Below are 13,572 nucleotides of genomic sequence, written 5' to 3'. Positions count from 1 at the left end.
AGGAATGAACATTTCTGAAGAAAGTTTTTGTTCTTTCTATTAATTAAATTATTCCCTATAACCATAACATCCTGAAAGCATGGTAAACTTCGTTATTTATTATTATTATGTATTATTATTACAGGTCTCCCCCCCATGACCCAAAAGTAGACCTGTCCTTATGAAAACTTTTGTAAGCCAATATGGCATAAAGCAAAGAAACAATTACCACTAATTTATATGGAAAATTTTTTTAGCATTTCCAGACCCAAAAAATAACCTCTCTTAGGCTTTTCTGATAACTTAACACATCTTGATAAAGGATGTGGAAAATAAATTGAGGTAAAGCACAGATGCTCATACAGTTCGAAGTATGGCAGCAAGACGCTGAGTGTAGTTCCCGGGAAAGAGTTTGGCATTGCCACTCCAACTGCTCAATGCATGCTGCCTGTATGATGTCCTGCTACAAAACAAATGCCAAAAACTATTTTCATTTTTTGCCTTTATTCATGAAAGCAAAAATCATCTTTGGATTTTTTTTGGTTACCAAAACAGGCAAAACAGGCCTAAAAGCAAAGTGGCCTAATGCAAACTTTTGAAAAGTTAGAGGATATCTATTATTTGAGCACCTCCTATGTGCCAGGACACTCAAAAAACAGTGGAAAATGTACACACAGCACCTGTTCCCATGGAGTTCACAGTCCACTATAGAAAATATCTTAAACAAGTAATTATAATAGTTTGATAAGTATTATGTCTAAAAGTTTTATAGCTTTATTAATCTTTTCCTTTATAATTTTTGTCATTGGAGTCTTGATTTTTAAAGCCTTCTACAACACTCAAATTGATAAATATTTACTTGTCCAAATGGCCTTTTGAAAGAAGGAAGTTGCACCTCTGCCTGGAGGCCCTCTTAACTTGGGTCGCCAGTGAGCAAACCTGAGCCCAGCCAGAAAGATAAGACCAAAAGAGGGGAGCCCCTAATTCATCTCTAGGCCCAAGTCTTGGCCCCCCCCCCCGAAAGAGACTGGTGCTATGCTCCCTTCACATTGTGTTGCCTTCCCAGGTGGACACCATTAGAGGGAGAATAGACGCTCTACTTCAATCAGCCTAGACATGATGCCAACTCAGCTCCTGGCTGCTTTCTGTTACCAGATGGCCTGTTGGGCTTCTCTCACAGGTGTTTTAATGCACACACTGATTGAAAACTGGACCACTCAGAAGCATTTTACTAGATTTCATTCAAGTGTATACATACATACTTACATACCCACAATAACTACAGAGGGTAGTTTTGCTTATTTTTTCCTTTTTTCCATCTAACAATGTTTTAAGTTTTTATTTAAATTCTAGTTAACATATAGTGTAATATTCATTTCAAGAGTAGAATTTAGTGATCCATCAGTTGCATGTAACACCCAGTGCTCATCACAACAAGTGCCCTCCTTAAAACCTATCACCCATCTAGCCCATTACCCACCCTCCTCCCTCCATCAACCCTCAGTTTGTTCTCTATAGTTAAGAGCCTCTTATTATTTGCTTCCCTCTCTTCTTTTTTCCCCTTCTCCTATGTTCATCTGTTTTGTTTCTTAAAATCCATATTTGTCTTTGCTTAGCGTAATACACTCAAGCCCTATTGACGTCGTTGCAAGTGACAAGATTTCATTCTTTCTGATGGAGGAGTAATATTCCATTGTATATGTATACCACATCTTCTTTATCCACTCATCAGTCGATGGACATTTGGGTTCTTTCCATAATTTGGCTTTTGTTGATAATGCCGCTATAAACATTAGGGTACATATGCTCCTTTGAATCAGTATTTTCATATCCTTTGGGTAAATACCTTGTAGTGCAATTGCTGGGTTATAGGGTAGTTCTATTTTTAACTTTTTGAGGAATCTCCATATTGTTTTACAGAGTGGCTGTACCAGTTTGCATTCCCACCAACACTGCAAGAGGGTTCCCTTTCTCCACAACCTCATCAACATCTGTTGTTTCCTGTGTTGTTAATTTTAGCCATTCTGATAGGTATGAGGTGGTACGTTGCCGTGTTTTGATTTGTATTTCCCTGATGATGAGTGATGCTGAGCATCTTTTCATGTGTCTGTTGGCCATATGGATGTCTTCTTCGGAAAAATGTCAATTCATGTCTTCTGACCATTTCTTAACTGGATTATTTGTTTTTTGGGTGTTGACTTTGATAAGTTCTTTATAGACTTTGGATACTAACCCTTTATCAGATATGTCATTTGCAAATGTCTTCTCCCATTCTGTAGGTTGCCTTTTAGTTTTGTTGATTGTTTCCTTCACTATGCAGAAGATTTTTATCTTGACAAAGCCCAAGTAGTTCATTTTCACTTTTGTTTCCCTTGCCTCTGGAGACATGTCTAGAAAGAAATTGCCAGCTGATATCTAAGAGGTTGCTGCTTGTGTTCTCCTCTAGGACTTTTATGGCTTCTGATATCACATATAGATCTTTCATGCATTTTGAACTTATTTTTGTGTATGGTGTAAGAAAGTGGTCTAGTTTCATTCCTCTGCATGTTGCTATCTAGTTTCCCCAACACCATTTGTTAAAAAGACTATTTTATTCCATTGGATAGTCTTTCCTTTTTTTTTTTTAAGATTTTATTTATTTAGTTCACAGACAGAGATCACAAGTAGGCAGAGAGGCAGGCAGAGACAGAGAGAGGAGGAAGCAGGCTCCCTGCTGAGCAGAGAGCCCGATGTGGGGCTCTATCTCAGGACCCTGGGATCATGACCTGAGCCGAAGGCAGAGGCTTTAACCCACTGAGCCACCCAGGTGCCCCAAAGATTAGTTGACCATATAGTTGTTTTTCCAGTTAACAATGTTTTAAGAAAATTATCTTATGCTGTTTATTAATTCTATGCTGAGGGATATAGAATGAATAAATAAATATTTTAATGGAATTTCATAGCATTTCATGGAATGCTGTAAGGAGGCCTTCTTCATTCATCTATCTGTTCAATAAATACTGTCTCCTATGGGCAGGGCTCTCTTCTAAATGACCATTTCTGTATCCTAGGGTATGTGGCCATCTGGCCACCTCACACTGGACTTCCTTTTCTTTACAGATGAAGCTCCTAAGTTTCATCCAGTCTACTATTTGTTTATCTTTTTCCATTATTGCCTACCTACACAATCTTTCTAAACATTTTTCCTTAATCACCACCTCCATAAATTTTAATACCAGTTATACTATGTATCTACTTTTATAGTTCATGCATTTCTATGTTTTATATACTTAAAAAAAAGAGTAAGCTTTTTTAACCCCCAATAACTACTTCTCACCCTCTTATGGGCAATATCACTCCTTTGAGAAACATTTTCATTTCACAGTTGAAAAGACTAGTGCCAGTCAGGTGAAAGGATCACCTCAAGATCACTTAGTTTAGACCCATGGAGTCCAAAGCACATCCCAGGGCCCCTGGTCCTCCACTCCACACTGCCTCAAACATACCCATGGAAGCCATAGTTACCCCCTCCCTTACCATCACCCCATGTCTTTGCTTCCTCAACTCAGGGCTCCATTCCAACTCAGGTCCTCAACTTTCTAAGAGTGAAATTGTCTGCACCTAAGTATCCAGGTGCCTCGTAGACTCAGCCATGGACCAGTCTATTAGGAAACCCAAAGTGTCAGCTGGAGCTTCCCTCACAGAGGCCAGCATGAAGGGACAAACATTGCTCCACTCAGATCTTCCCCATGGGCCACTGATCAGACTGCTGCTTCCTTGGAGGTTCAGCCCCACCACCTTTTCCAAATGCAAGACAAGCATAAAACTACTGCAGTAATGAACAAAAAAAAAATGAACTTGGAAATAATTAAACAGTGAGGCAGCCACCCATAATGATATTCTGCAGCACACTTTGGGGACAGTTTGCTGCAAAAGCTCCCGAGCACTCCGGTTGTTTAATTAACATTGAAACGGCAGTTCCACAAGAACTAAAAACCCTGTTAATTTATGTGTCTCTTAATGATGCTCATTTAAATACTGTCAACTTTCCCTTGGTTTAATATTCATGATTTTGAGTCATTAAAACACCATGATCAGCAGGGGAGGGGGCTGTTTCTCTCATTTACCCAGAAACATAAACTGTCTGAAGACAACAATTTCCAAATTTCTACCTTTTCCCCCTGCCCCCAGAGGTTCAGCCTCTTAGAGAAGCTACAAACCAGCTGGGGTGTTTTCAGAACTGTGGACAGTACCTGGGGTGGGGGGTGTTGGCTAAATGTAGTCATGACTTACTGCCCATCTTCCCTCAGAACCAAGAAGTCCTCTTACATTTTCAGCAGTCACACAGCTGGAGAGTTCAGCTGGCAATGTAAGTTCTTGATATGTACCAAGAGGCCAGACTTCAGAGCCCAGAGTGTTGAAGTATTTCAATTAAGCCTAGGAGACACGAGTTACCCTGAAATGTATTTCTAGAAGAGAAGGACATTTGGGTCAAGCTAAGATGCTGATGAGGTGAGGAGGCAAACGTAGGGTTTATAAGGGACTGAGGATGCCCTTGTAGGAAACACAGAGTCAATGCAAGACCCCACTCAGGAGCTGTACACGCACAACACAAGCTATGAGTTAGCCCATATAGAAACCCAGGCTCAATATGCACAAATATAGAAAGACACATGCAAAGTCTATGAAAGCATGTGGAAATCAACAAGGAAAATTCAAGTCAATCCAATTCAGAATTACCAAACTCTGACAATAGCCCACATGCTATGCAGGGCTCTGAATTTTCTCAATGACCAAGTAGGGAAGACAGAGATAGACAAATGAATGGGCAGTACCAAGAGTCATTGACCATGATAAGAAGAACCAGAGTAGATGAGGTTGGGAGGGTGCTAGAAGCATGGAGAAAGAGGCATATGGGTGGGAAATGGGTCTGGCACCAGAATACCAGGCTGGCACTTAGTAGGTACTTCCTAAATGTTAATTCCCATCCTTCACAAGATCTCACTCTATGAGACCACTTCATGACACTGTATCCTGCTTTCAATGAACTAAAAACAAAGTATGGGGTAAGTCAAATCTATCAGCATTTCTTTTTTTATATATCCTCTAGATAGACAGACCATGAAAAGTATCATGGGAGCTGATGAGAGCAGGAGATGAAACACTGACTTCAATGCCACCCAGAGAAGGGTTCCTTTTACTATCCTTAGGACCCTGGGAAAAGTCAGTCAATAAATAAATATGAATCTACTTCCTCATCTGCAAAACAGAGATAATAGTTCCCAACACCATCTTTATTGAAAGTATCTGTAATAGGTGTGTCTTCCCACTAAAATGTGAACTATATGAGGGCAGGGTCAATGTCTGATTTATCTCTGTATTTTTAGAGTGTGGCACATAATAGGGACTAGATAGATGTTGAACTGAACTGTTTAGTTCACAGAGATATTGTAATGAATAAATGAAATAAAGTATATAGAGAGATCAGTCATGCTCATAAATTACCTGAGACGAAGAAGGGGATCAAGGAAGACTTAAAGAATTTGAATTTAAAATGGATCTTGAAGGGTAGTGTGAACTGGGCCAAAAAAAAAAAAAGTGTCATCATTTGAAAGAGCAGAGTGCACAGAGAGCCAGGACAGAAAAGCCCAGCCCTACCTGTATCCATCTCCCCAAAACTAGTTCTAACCACAGACATCCCTACACACATCATGCTCTCTCACAACCCCCTTTCCATCCTCATAATAATCTGTTCTTCAGTCAGTCAGCTAACTCTTACCTAGTCATTAAAGAACTGGTTCTGCACTCACCATTTCTAGGAAGGCTCCCCTGCTTGCCAACCTCCTTCTGGTGCCCTTTCCTCCTTACCTCCCCTTTTCCCAGAAAACATCTCTTCACCTTTCAAGTCCCAGCTTCTATGTCACCTCATCCAGGAAGCCTTTCCTGATGCCCCTCAGAGGCCAGGGGGCTGGGACAGGCCTCCTCCTGTCTTCCTTGGATGTCTCTCCTAGGAGCCTAGGTGGTTGTCAGTTGAAAGGGAAGGCACTCTGGTGGTCAGAGGTAACACTATGGGGAAGGAGAGAGTTCTCTGTGGAGTATGCTCTTTTTCAGGTTATTTCACTCCTAAGGACAGCTCTGAGAAGACCCCCACCCCAGCACTGTGTGGGCTTTGCCAGGGAAGGGGAGCTGCCAGAGCAACAACGCCTTCCTCTTGACCTTCTGCCTCTGCAGGTTCCCATGACTCACTGATGGAAAACATCCACCCCTTCTGGGCCTCTTCCTTATTTCATCACTTTAATAAATTAAGAACAGATTGAAAAGCAGGAAACATTGTCTCTCGAGCCCCAGCACCCACATTCCAACTCAATTACAGGATTTGTTTTTCGGGTCTGGCCAGAGGCAGCTGGGATGTGGCAGAAAGAGAGAGAGAACAAGTTTGAACCAAGAGGCCAGAGAAGGTGATTCAGAGCCCAGTTCAGTCACTGACCAGGGACATCAGGCTCATCCATTCACATCTCTGAGGCTCCTCATTTGCATCTGGAAAGTGGGGGATAACAATGACACATCCCTCATCCCTCACAGTGTGGGGGCAGCATGGCAAATGAAATAGGGTGTAAACATGGTCCTAGGCCATCTGAGAAATAGATTACCGCCAATTTTCTTGGTTAAAGCTAACATGGCATCAGGCCCCCTCCCTCCTAATAACTTAGCTCTAGGACTTTGAACTGAAACTCCTGAAATCCTTGAGGAAAAGTCTCTGTTCTCCCACTCCTTGCAATCAGCATCAGGATCTTTAATCATATATTCAACTGTTGTTCTTGCTGTTTTCAGTTGACATCAGAGTGCTGTGCTGGGAAAAAGAAAGGGGAGGGTTCTCAGTGAGAACTGGGAGACATAGCTTTGCTCCTGACTGCACTACTTGATTTCTTGCCAATTGCATCACTTTTGTGGTTTGCAGTTTCAGTTTCTCCATGTATAAAACGAGGGCAGAGGGGGAATGAGTTAATAATCCTTGTCTTGATAACCTCACAGGGTGGCGATTAAGATCAAATTAGACCTTTTACAAGCTGTAAAGCTCTATACAAATGTAAACTGCTGTTAAAAGGATATTAATAATTCAATTATTATAATAGTGACTAAGTAGTGATGAAGAAGGAGAATATTCCAGCTAGATGATAATGTCTCTTTCAGGGAAGAGAATAGCATGGCTTTTCTTGATCACCTCTCCTGAGTTTCTTACAATCTATGATAGTAGAAGTTCTTCTTTCTCTAACCCAATTTTCTCATGCTTTAGGTTAAGCCATTCACATTTTCTGCTCTCACTTGGAAAGGAGAATAAGGTCACCATATCTTTTCCGAAAACTTCCAGCCAACTTAAGACCATTCATAAGACACTCGTCTTCCTTCTAACATGTCATCTGAAGAGAGCACATTGGAGGAAAGTGGCAAATTCTGTTTTGGGAAGGTGGGTCAGAGTTGTATGTAGATCTTCCAACTGAGATGCACAATAGACTAGCTGGAAATAAAGTCTGAAGGTTCAACAGAGTGCTCTGTGCTGAAAATAGTGGTTTAGGAGATCTCAGAATAAAAGTGGCAGCTGAATAGTTTCAATCTTATTAAACAACTCTCCATTTCCTGGCCAAGCCATCCACTCTCATGTCTCCCTACCTTTGTTGCTGTTATTCTCTCTGCCTAAAATGTCCTCTTCACTTTATCTGCCAGTGAGATCCCATGCTTCACCTCCACAGAATCCCTAACATTGCCAGAGATTTCACTCACCCTTCAACAAAGTGTTGGAAAGTAAGGTAGATTTTATATTCCAGGCACTGCACAAGATGCTTTGCTAACTCCATCCTACTTAGTCCTCACAACACCAGTGTATGTATCATTATCTTCACTTTACAGATGAAAAACCAACTAACCTGTCTAAAGCCATGCAGATGGTTCATGGTGTAACTATGATTCAAACTTAGGTCTTTGGATAACAATTCCAGAGATATTATTGCTACAAGATTCTGCCAACTGCTACAATAGCAGAAAATGTAAGGCAGGGGTACACTAAATTCCACTAACTTTGGACTCAGATAGCAGTCTGGTCTGAATTTAGGACAGAGTTACTCTGTCTTGGGATTGAATTTCCCAGACAAATCAGCTGATCACCTGCCAGGGCTCTCCTTTGCCTCAGGAGGTCTCCCGAGGTACTGATATGCACTCTGTTGGAGCTCTCCATGGTACTGACATGACTTACCTCTGCCAGCCTTAAAAGCCTGACACATTCTCCCCATAGGCACTATGTAGGTTTTTAAGGATGGTAGTCAGGCATTTCTCAAATGTATCCCCCATCTCCAACTTCTAACTCTGTTTTTCCCTATGCCAGATACTCCCCTCTCACATATCTGGTGAATTTCTCATCATTCTTCAACACTTGGTTCCCACTGGCTTTCCAATGTGAAGTTACCACATAGCTTTTCAGAAAGGGTTCTTGGATACCTATTAAGTATCAGACACTGTGGTGATGACTTTTATAGGCAATATCTCTTAATACATACATGCTATGTGGCTTACTTACATATTGTATTTATTATTTATTGTCTGTCTTACACTACAAGGCTCACAAGGGCAAGGATTATTTTCTGCCCACTGATTTATTCCTAGCAACTAGAAAAGTGCCTGGCACATACCAAGTGGGCAATAAATAATTGCTGAGTGAGTAAATGAATTACTAAGTTATAGACAGACAAGAATACAACATTAGGAGAGCATTGTGATTGCATTTCATGTATAAGGGCTTGGGCAAAATGACTTCTTCTTGGTGTTTCTTGTCCACTCCAAATCCAAACTCATAGTGGGCACTGAGTGAACTGTCAGAGTCAACCTGGATATAGAGATCAGAGCTGGTTACAAGGGTTTGGGAGAACAATGGGCCATTGTTCACTTCACAAGTAAATCTCAAGAAGAATATATGGTCTTCAGTATTGAGACCATTGAACTCCCAGCTTTTAAAAAGGAAAAGGAGAACCGAAAACAAGAGAAGTGAAGGGACCCTAACTCATTAATCACAAAATCTTTAAAGGAGTTTACTATGGTGGGAATAGGATGCATTGAATGAGTTCTATTGTCATTCATGAGACTCAGTGCATCCTGACATCAGAGCTCCATCTGAAATTACACTTAGGATGTAGTGTCTGCACAGAAAATCTCAGTCTGATAACAGGGTTCAAGTTTGTGTCTGGAAAAGTTTGTAAGTGGCTCTAAATCAATTAAGCCATTAAATTAAATGATATATACAAAATTCTTATACCAGTACTCGACCTCATTTGGTGAGATCCTTAATAAATCAGTCCCTCTTCCTTTCTGTAGAATGGAATTCTACACAATTTTAAATTATCACTTATTAACCCTCTCCTTTCCTGGGCTCCTTTCTCTTCTAGAAGCCCTTCTGGAGATGCCTGCATTAGGAAGGATCTGGAATAATATGACAGGAATTTTGGATTTTGTTTTAAAGATTGTGAGGAGTAAAAGAGTCCAGGACAGATTCCAAAAATCTTGGCCTCTTCATTACTGTCCTCCACTCTGTCTACCAAACCTGCTGTAGCCTGCCTTGCAAATCTCATACTACCAAGGCCTGGAGCTAAACCCACATCTTCTTAAAAAGGTCCCCATTTCCTGGATCCCTGGAAACTTCCACTTGTAGGCAAGATGGAGTAGTAGCGATTGGGCTTACCTTGTTGTCTGAAACAAAACAACAACAACAGCAGCAACAACAACAACAAAAAAAAAAACCCAGACCAAAGATGAAATAATGGTTTTCAAGAGAGTTTATGTCAGGCAAAAAAAGACAAAGACCCCTGAGAACAAGATACAGACAAGCAGAGCTGACAATTTCTCCAGCTAGCTGCATTGAGAGAGATTCTAGGCTTCAGAACAGGGAGAACCCAAGGAGAATCTGATGGAGTCCCTGAGTTGCAGAGTCGGAGCTGACAGTCCAAGGAGAGCAAGACAGTGAGAGTTCATGAGACAGAGTGCTGGAAAGAAAGAGCATTGAACAGAGAGAAATCCAGAGATCTATGGAGGTTCACCTCAAGTCTTGAATGCATATGTGTGACAAAACTACACAAGGCCCAGGAAAGATCCATCAATGTCCAGCACTCACACAGCATCAAAAATAGTACCTGTTTTCACCAGGAAATTTGGAAAAAAAAAAAACAAACATATAATTCACAAGGCATGGGTAGAACATTTGTAATGGTCTTACCTCAATAATGAAGATTAATTAGTTCTAGACTAGAAGATACTCTGGTCCTGCCTTAAAAGTCTTCAAATCAAAACCCAAAAGGATCAACTGTTTCCAAGTAACTTAACTGCAGCCCAGAACAAAGTTCAAAAATATTTTACAAAATGAAAAAAAAAAAAAAATCCTGCTCCCAGCAATGTAAAATTCAGTGTCTAGAATCCAATCAAAGATTATCCAGGCATGCAGAGAGGCAAGAGAATATAGCCCACACTGAAGAGAAACACCATTCAATCAGAACTGACACAGATATTAGAATTAGGGAACAAAGACATTAAATAGATACTATGATTATATTCCTGATGTTCGAAAGGTTTAAATAAAGTTATGGGAGATGAAAAAAAAAGTCTCAAATTTTTAACTTCTAGAGGCAAAAACTATAAGGTCTGAGATGGATTAAAGGCAGATTAGACTCTGCAGAAAAATATATTAGTGAACCTGAAGAACTCAAAATAGAAACTATTTAAATTGAAACACAGGAAACAAAAGGAATTTTTATTTTTTATTTTTTTTAAAGATTTTATTTATTTATTTGACAGAGAGAAATCACAAGTAGGCAGAGAGGCAGGCAGAGAGAGAGGAGGAAGCAGGCTCCCCGCTGAGCAGAAAGCCCGATGCGGGGCTCGAACCCAGGACCTGGGATTATGACCTGAGCCAAAGGCAGCGGCTTAACCCACTGAGCCACCCAGGCGCCCACAAAAGGAATTTTTAAATGAGAAGATCATCTGTGACCTGTGAGACAACTTCATTCAACCTAATATATGTAACAATTAATAATAATTAGAGTCCATGAAGGAGAAGGAGAGGACAGAAAAATTTTTTGAAGAAATGATGGCTGAAACTTTTTCCAAATCTGATGAAAACTATAAACTCACAGATCTAGGAAGCTCAATGAACTCCAAACACAAGAAAAATGAAGAAACCTACACCAAGACACATCATAGTCAGATTTTTCAAAACTAGTAGTAAAAGAAAATATTAAGGGGCACCTGGGTGGCTCAGTGGATCAAGCCTCTGTCTTTGGCTCAGGTCATGATCCCAGGGTCCTGGGATCAAGCCCCATATCAGGCTCTCTGCTCAGCGGGGAGCCTGCTTCTCCCTCTCTGTCTGCCTGCCTCTCTGCCAACGTGTGATCTCTTTCTCGCCCTCTCTCCCTCTCTCTGTCAAATAAATAAATAAATAAAATCTTTAAAAAAAAAGAAAATATTAAAAACAATGATAGAACAAAATTATATACAGAAGAACAAAGATAAAGTAAAAACAGATTTCTCATTAGAAACAATGTAAGCCAAAAGACAGTGGAGCAGCATCTTTAAAGTATAGAAAGCAAGCTGTCAACCTAGAAATCTACACATAGTGAAAATGTCTTTCAAAGGAGAAAGCAAAAGAAACTTTTTTTTCAGACACACAGAAGCTGGAAGAATTCATCACCAGCAAAACAGCCCTATAAGAAATATTACAGGAAGGACTTTAGGCGGAAGGAAAATGAAACCAGATAGCAATAGAAATCCTCACAATGGAATAAAAAATACCAGAAACGGCAACTATGTGAGGTAAATGTACACAGATTTTTGAATTATTGTTTAAATCTCTTTAAAAAGTAATTGACTTTAGTGGGTACAGAGTTTCAGTTTTACAAGATGAAATGAGTTATGGAGAGGAATGAGGATGGTTGCATGGTATTATGAACATGCTTAATACCACTGAGCTGTACATTTAAAAATAGTTAAGATGGCTAATTTTATGTTACGTGTATTTTACCACGATAAAAAACATTTTTAAAAATAATTGTTTAGGGCGCCTGGGTGGCTCAGTGGGTTAAGCCGCTGCCTTCGGCTCAGGTCATGATCCCAGGTCCGGGGTTCGAGCCCCACATCGGGCTTTCTGCTCGGCAGGGATCCTGCTTCCTCCTCTCTCTCTGCCTGCTTCTCTGCTTACTTGTGATTTCTCTCTGTCAAATAAATAAATAAAATCTTTAAAAAAAATCATTGTTTAAACAAAAATAATAATGTTGTATTGTGGAATTTACAAGTCAAATGTATGGCAAATGTATAGCATAAATGTCAGGAGAGGAGAAATGGAAGTATATACTATTTTAAGAGTCTTATACTCTATTTGAAGTGCAATAATCTCACTTGAAGGTAATACAATGTTAAAGACATATACTATAAACCTCAAAAGCAACCACTAAAATAACATACCAAAGAGTTAATAAGCCAACAAAAAAGATAAGATGGAGTCATGAAAAAATACTGTCCATCCAAAAGATGATAGATGTAACCCCGCTCCACGTCAATAATTACATGAAATGTAAATGGCTCCCTGCCTCCCTGGGCCTGCTGAAATGACCATTGGAAGAGCACTATCTCTCATATCTGGATTCAATCTTCGAAGCCATCTCTGAAGTAAATAGAACACAGTTATCATCTCCTACCACAGATTAGGAAACTGAGACCTCCTCTGGGAAAATAACTTGCTCAGGTCAACAGCAAGTTAGTGAATGCATCACCAGCTTCCTTCATCCCAAGTCAAAGCTGTTTTAACCCAGCCCTAAAACAGACTCCTCCCTTCAGAAACTCATTTATTCCCATCTACCCCCACTCACCTCTCTCTCTCTCTCCCTCAAAAGAAGAAATACAATTTGGCATGAATTAATGATGAGCCTGCCTGGCCAATTACCAGGGCTAAGTGCTCTCCTGCTGGGAGTGGCTCCCACAAAGCACTAAGTGATGTGGGCCTAGCTGAGGGGGCCCCCCGCCCAGCCAGGCCTAGCGTCCTCCTGGGTCCAGGCTTAGAGGAAGCAGCTTTCCAATTAGCTCTTGCCAGACAGACTGGCTTCTCTACACAGCAAATTGGGTTACAGAGCTCTCCTCCAGCTGGCCTCCTTGTCTGGTCCCACTCGCCCCAGCAAAGAGGGAGCTAATCAGCTGTGAGGCCAAGCCTGCAGTTTTCAGGCGTCCGTGAAGGGAGATCTGTGCAGACCTCAGCCCTGTCCCACTAAGGTGGCTTTCCATAGCTGAGTAGATGTGCCCTATACCAACCAGATAATGGGTTCAGAACCCTGGAATCCAGGCTTCTGAGTGAAACAGATAAAACAATGCTCAAGAGAAAGAACCCTAGGTCCTATACTTTCACCCGGCTCCTAGCCAGCCCCAGTAATAATGTGGTGAGCTAGGGCTGTCCCTTGTGCCATCACTGGGCTTTTCTATTTCTTTGTTTTCTAGTACTTCAGAGACTTCCCAGACGTCATTTGAATTTGGAGAGAAACCTGAGGTGAGGGGAGCCTGGGACCTAATCATGACGTGTCTTGGATCCTGTGTTCC

Source organism: Lutra lutra, chromosome 4, assembly GCF_902655055.1.
Source record: "Lutra lutra chromosome 4, mLutLut1.2, whole genome shotgun sequence".
NCBI classification, from domain to species: domain Eukaryota; kingdom Metazoa; phylum Chordata; class Mammalia; order Carnivora; family Mustelidae; genus Lutra; species Lutra lutra.
This window is presented reverse-complemented; position numbering follows the sequence as displayed.